We start from the raw sequence: 6,145 nt of genomic DNA, 5'->3' as shown, positions 1-6,145 counted from the left end.
GGTCGTTTCTGGCTTGCGCTCAGGTGCAGATCCTGCAGCCACCACGACTGTGCACTCAGTCTTTGGTGGGAGGGGGTGTGTAAGCAAGCAAGTGCGGGGTCCAGTTGGTCATTCCAAATGCTGGCACAGGGGTGTACTTTGTGCAGGGCTTGTGGCTGGACCAGGTGTGGCACCCCAAGGGGAATGTAGGGGCACCCAGGCAGGGGTGCCCTTGACCCTGAATCCCCAAAGGGGGTGTTATGCCATGCCAATTAGCTCTTTTAGTTCCACTATCTGCAGCCCTATGGACATTGGCATGTTAACAGCTCAGTCAGCCTCTTGCCCTGCTCTGGCCTGTGCTCCACGGCTGGCTCAACCCTGCCACTGCTTCCTGTTACATGGGGTGCCTGCTTTACACCAGTGGAGGGCAGAGGGCCATGGTGTTGCAGCCTTCTGAATACCTACCATTTGGTGGATCCCAAGTTCTTGTCCTGCATCCAAGAAGAATGAGGTCACACTGACAATTGAAGGGTGATGACAACAGAGAATTTTCTTGAGCAACTAAAAAGCTCTCCAAGAAGACAGGATAGGAGGGTGGTCTCTCACCTGAAGTCAGGTCATCTCTCCCAGTGTGGCTGAGTCTGGGGTTTTTATTGGCACAGAATGGGGAAGGGTGGACCATAGGTAGCACTGGAAAAGGCAACAGTCAAATAATTGAAAAGCATTATTTAGAAAGAACCAATCAGGAAAGGGCAGACTAACAGAAACAGTTCTCACTCCAGGGTGCAGGTTTCATCTGGAACCAGTAGTCCTGCCTTTCAGCCTTCAGGATGTTTTTGGCTTGAAGATGGAGTTTTACCAAGGACCTGCCCCTATCTGCCTAGACATTTGTCTGCTTCCTGCTGCTATCAGTTTGACCAAGTATGTCAAGAAACAAGCAAAGATTAGATTTTTGTACTTAAAACTAATAGCAAAAGCAAATGAAAATTTGTGCTCATTAAGCATCTGCAGATTCTAGAAATGTCTCAATACCTGTATGGTTCACTACAAAATAGTATTAAGTAGCAAAACAATGTGTTTGAGTCAATAATAGTTAGACCTCACTTCTAATGATAGGCTTTCAGAAGTAAATAAATTTATGATAATTAAGTCTTTATTTCTAACGTAATATTCTTGGCAGAGGGATAGACCAGAGAATGCCTTTTCTGATGAATGAGCAAGCATTAGTAGGACTGGACTAAAGAGGGAGCATATGATTTATCTAAATGCTTGGGTGGACCTAACTCCCACTCACTTACTTTCCTCTTATTGAGCAGGCAACCAAGAGACTATAGGACAAATGGAAGCATTAACATTACCACCATCCATCATCAGTCCTTTACATTTCCAGAAGGACATGAAGCTGTCAGATTACCCAGCACTGGGACCAAGGGCATGAGGTGAACAATGAAAGATGTCAGTGCCTCATCATGCTACGTCCCTGCACTCAGATTACTAAGTCTATTTCCTTTTTATGAAAATATTAAGAGTTTCCACTTCAGTTGGGCCATGTACATACATTAAGCAGTATTGAAATAACCTGCCTGTAAATCCCCCATTTCCCATCCCTGGATTGATGTTCTCTGTTTAATTCAGGAACCAAATGGAATATGACCATTTGTCATACACAGCAATCATCCTGAAAATGCCTTAAGGGGAGTGGTATTGTCAAAAGTAAAGAGTCTCCCCCACTCTATTACATACCATGAAAGTTATGAGCCCTAAGTCATAGACTAACAGAGGTTTAAAAGTGAAACATTTGTGAAGTTAAAAACAACATGCCAAAATCTAGGGGTATATTGCCAAAATATTAAGACGGGCAAGTGGTACATGTTATAATACAGTATTAAATAGCAAAATTATGACTATTCTGAAAAGAATACATAAGTAACTGTATCTATTGCAGCTAACTGCCCCAAGGAAGGTTGTAAATGAATGAGTTTAATTATTTTTGGTTAATCTTTATCTGTTTTTCCGGAACAACTTTCCATTGAAGAAAATATTTTCTGATAATAATCAATAAAATGTTATTAAATTTGGTTATTTACAGCAGAAAAAAAATACATATGTGAAATTGTAAAATGGGAAAACTGCCTTTTGCGAGCAACATGGCTATAGAAAGATTTCTCCACTTAAGAAAATAATGGAGCAAATGTGGATCATCACTTTCTAATGTGTTTTTACATTCATGAGACACATACAAATCTCATTCTGCAGTAGCCACTGTACCTCTGGGCATTGCCAATGTTTTATTTATTTGAGCTGCTTTCTCTTTAATGAATTACCAGATTGCCATTAGTCTGTGTAAAATTCCTATCCAGTTGGTTTTACAAGCACTATAGTAATGTGTATTGGCTCCTGGCAATATGGTTATGAACAGAATGTACACATCCTTACACTTATAAGAGGCACACCACACGCAGCAATACAGTAACACAGAACCATATTTAATCATCTTGCTGAATAAATAGTTTAAACATAACAGTACCCCAAAGGCAAGAACTTGGTATTGAGTAAACACTTTAAGATCAGCACAGTCTACAGTAAAGTTAATCAAAATATTTACAATATTTATAATTTAGCGTGTCACTTTCTTACAATACTAAACACTTGGCTTTAAGACTCTGTTAGAGACTCATAACAAAATCCACGTCTAATAGAATTGGATGCTAAATATCATTCTAAAGACTAGTCATATTAAATGAGATATTGGTGCTCTTTCCCAACCCTTCCAAGCCTTCCTCTGTCATTCAGTGTACTAGCCACAGTCCTTACATTGACCTAGGAGGATGCAAGTTATTATCCCTTTCAACCCACTTGTCTCTAGCCATGCAGGCTTCCTTGATGTGCTATGTAAGCACACAGCAGCCTGCTTCTACCTAAGGGTTTTTGTACTTGTTCTTCCCTCTTCTAAGAGCACCCTTCCCAGGATTATATTCTCTCTTTCTCTTAACACACACAGCGTCACCATTCTCAGACCATTATTCAAACGTTATCCTCTCAAAGATGTTTCTCTGCCACCTTTTATAAGGCTGTATCATCACCCTCACCCTCCGTATACCCTTTTCTGGCTTATCTTATTCATAGCACCCGTTGTATGATATAGAGTTTATTTATATGCTTATTAATTCTCTGTTATTCTCTTTCTCCTGACTAGAATTTGATCTCTGTGAGGATAGAGATTTTGATTGCTTATTCATTTCTCACATGCCTAGCTCCTACAGGAGTGCCGAGTGTGTAATCAGTGCTTAATAAACGTTTGTTGGGTGATTGAATATTAACAATTTGAATTAAGCTTACTTTTTTCTTCCACGCTCTTGAGAAACATACTGTATTTAAAATACATAATATCAAGAAGTTCTACTTGTTAACAGCTCAAGAAAATATCAAATGGCAGAGGAATATAATGTGAGATTTAATAAATGTAAATAGTGAGAAGATATTGAAAAAATATTAACAAAAAGGGCCCTACTCAAAGAGCTAATCAGAAACAGAGCACAGATAGAATGAGAAAGAAATCAGAATGTACTTCTGTGCTGAGAAGCGCAAAGAGCAGAATATGCAAATGCTATAGGACAGAAAGGGGGAATAGCATAGATTTGAATTTAGAAGAAAATAAATTTGAATAACAACACAGAAAAGTCAGAGGAAGACCTAATTTCTGTACTTATCAAAAAAAAAAGTTATGTCTAAGGGCCATAGTGAAGCAGATAAGGTCAATGTGGACAAAGATTTATTTTAATTTCCTAAGAAGGAAAATGTGACAAAACAAAGAACACAGCAGAGAAGATTTCAGGAGACAGAATCCTGGTAGGATGAGAGATGTTAACAAATGGCTTAAGGAAAGCAGTGATAAGTATATCCTGAGAATCTTAATGCTGATTTTCAAGACTAAACCTATGCCTACAACTAATACAATAAAGGAAGTTCTTTTTGTTTTGGGGTGTGTATATTTGAACATGTATAAGAAGAAAATGCTTAAAATTATATTTCTTTATATTTCTGGTTATGAAAAGACGCTAATATTGTAAGATGATCAGGAACGCGGACCTTGGATTCAGGAAGACTTGGTTAAAATAAACAAATTGTATTTGCTATGTGATCTTGGATAGTTAACAAAATAGTTCTGAGTTTTCCTTTCTCCTGTGAAAAAACAGGAAAACAGAACATACCTTACAGGGTTGTTGTAAGATTAAATGACATAATATAAAAAAAGCCTTTGGCACAGGCCAGAAACACACTTATTAATTTTTTCTAGAATGAGCATCATAAACTCTGTCGAAGAATAGAGACCAACAGAATGACAAATTATATTGTGAAAATAAAAATCAAATTAGATGTGTATATGTGAGTGTCTCAAACTTTCCTTTGCCTATTTTATTGCCTGATGGTAAAAGCAGCTGATTCTGGTTCTGTTCGGAACCTCTGTTCCCGGTCTTTAGCCGGTTTCCTATTATTCTGCCCAGTCATTATTTATTAAGTATATCATGTTATGTACTATTCAAACAGCAATCGAGTTACTACTTGAGAGAAAAAACAAACTTAGAAATAGTTAAGAATTGTCATATTAAATACAGTTACTACCATAGCAATTATTTTAATTTTGACAAGATTTTTTTGAAGGCTAGAGACTGAAAATTTCTAGTCATTCCTGAGTGGTAGCACCACATTCACATCTAAGCATATTGAATCCTCTTTTTCTCTCTGTCTTCCTCACTCCACCAATCTCGGTTCCACTATTTTCAGCAGAGGCAGATCTCTGTGCACTACATTACTCAGGCTCCCTTACCCCATGGCTTCCACTTGAGTTGAATAGATCAGAGGCCAGAAGGAGAGTGACATTAGGATATTTATTCTTCCACCTGCCTGGATACAGTTTGAGGGTAGCCACTCTTTTTAGGGTCACTACACCCACAGGTAGAGCTGTGAGAGTGTCTATGGCTCTTTTTCCATTTGCAAGGATAGGTGTATATGTCTTGCAAATGGCCTCGCATTAAACTCTATTACCCCTTTGACTTTGCATTCTGTTTTTTGGGGGAGTGCGAGCAGGTGGGGCTCAGAGTGCTTCTAAGTGTTTCTTTTAAGTGGCATTTCTACTGGGATAGAATTCTAGAGGTGAATTTTTAGTTATTCAAGGTACATGAAGAAATGCTCTAGGAGGAGCAGAAAACACAGCATTAGTTTTTTTGTTGTTGTTGTTTGGGATTAAAAACTATCCTACTAGTTCACTATGCACTGTTGAGGGATGTTAAGGGAGTAGGAAGGGCTGAGGGTTAATTTCATATTGAGACTAATATATTATCTTTTTTCATTTAATAATATCTACCCTCAAATTCACATTTTCTAATTTGAGCTCTTAACCAGTATTACCATCTTAAATTATTCATGCTTATCCTAAAAATGAATAATATTTTGCCTGAGGCCATACAATTATCTGTTATATCTTCTTGTATTCCATTTTTTTTTCACATGTTCAAATCACTGAAATTCATGGTAGAAAGTCCTACTGGTAAAATGCCAAAACCTGGCCCAGTGCGGTGTCTCACCTCTGTAATCTCAGCACTTTGGGAGGTTGAGGTGGGTGAATCACGAGGTCGGGAGTTCGATACCAGTCTGATCAACATGGTGAAACCCTGTCTCCACTGAAAATACAAAAATTATCCGGGTGGGTGGTACATGCCTGTAATCCCAGCTACTCAGGAAGCTGAGACAGGAGAATTGCTTGAACCTAGGAGGCGAAGTTTGCAGTGAGTCAAGATCATGCCACTGCGCTCCAGCCTGGGTGACAGAGCGAGACTCCATCTCAAAAAAAAAAAAAAAAAAAAAAAGCTGAAACCCAATTCGTGTGACATAGTCTTGACATTAAAGAGAAAATAGGGTTATTAGTGGTAGATGAAACCATTTAAAAGGCTGACCATAATAACTAGATAAATAAGAAATCAATATGCTCTTTAAAACAAAACTCTAAATACTTCTAGTCTTTTCTTCAACATGGTGTTTTTGTTTTTTCTTTTGCTTTTGTCTTTCTTTTCCTTTTTTAATGCTAGAAAATGGACATCGAGCTGATGATTTGGATGGCTGTTTTGTGTTGTTTTTCTCATAGTTGTAAGCAACAATTTAATATTCA

The sequence above is a fragment of the Macaca nemestrina genome, chromosome 3 (assembly GCF_043159975.1).
Source record: "Macaca nemestrina isolate mMacNem1 chromosome 3, mMacNem.hap1, whole genome shotgun sequence".
NCBI classification, from domain to species: domain Eukaryota; kingdom Metazoa; phylum Chordata; class Mammalia; order Primates; family Cercopithecidae; genus Macaca; species Macaca nemestrina.
The sequence above is the reverse complement of the archived record's forward strand: the minus strand, read 5'-3'. Positions refer to the sequence as shown.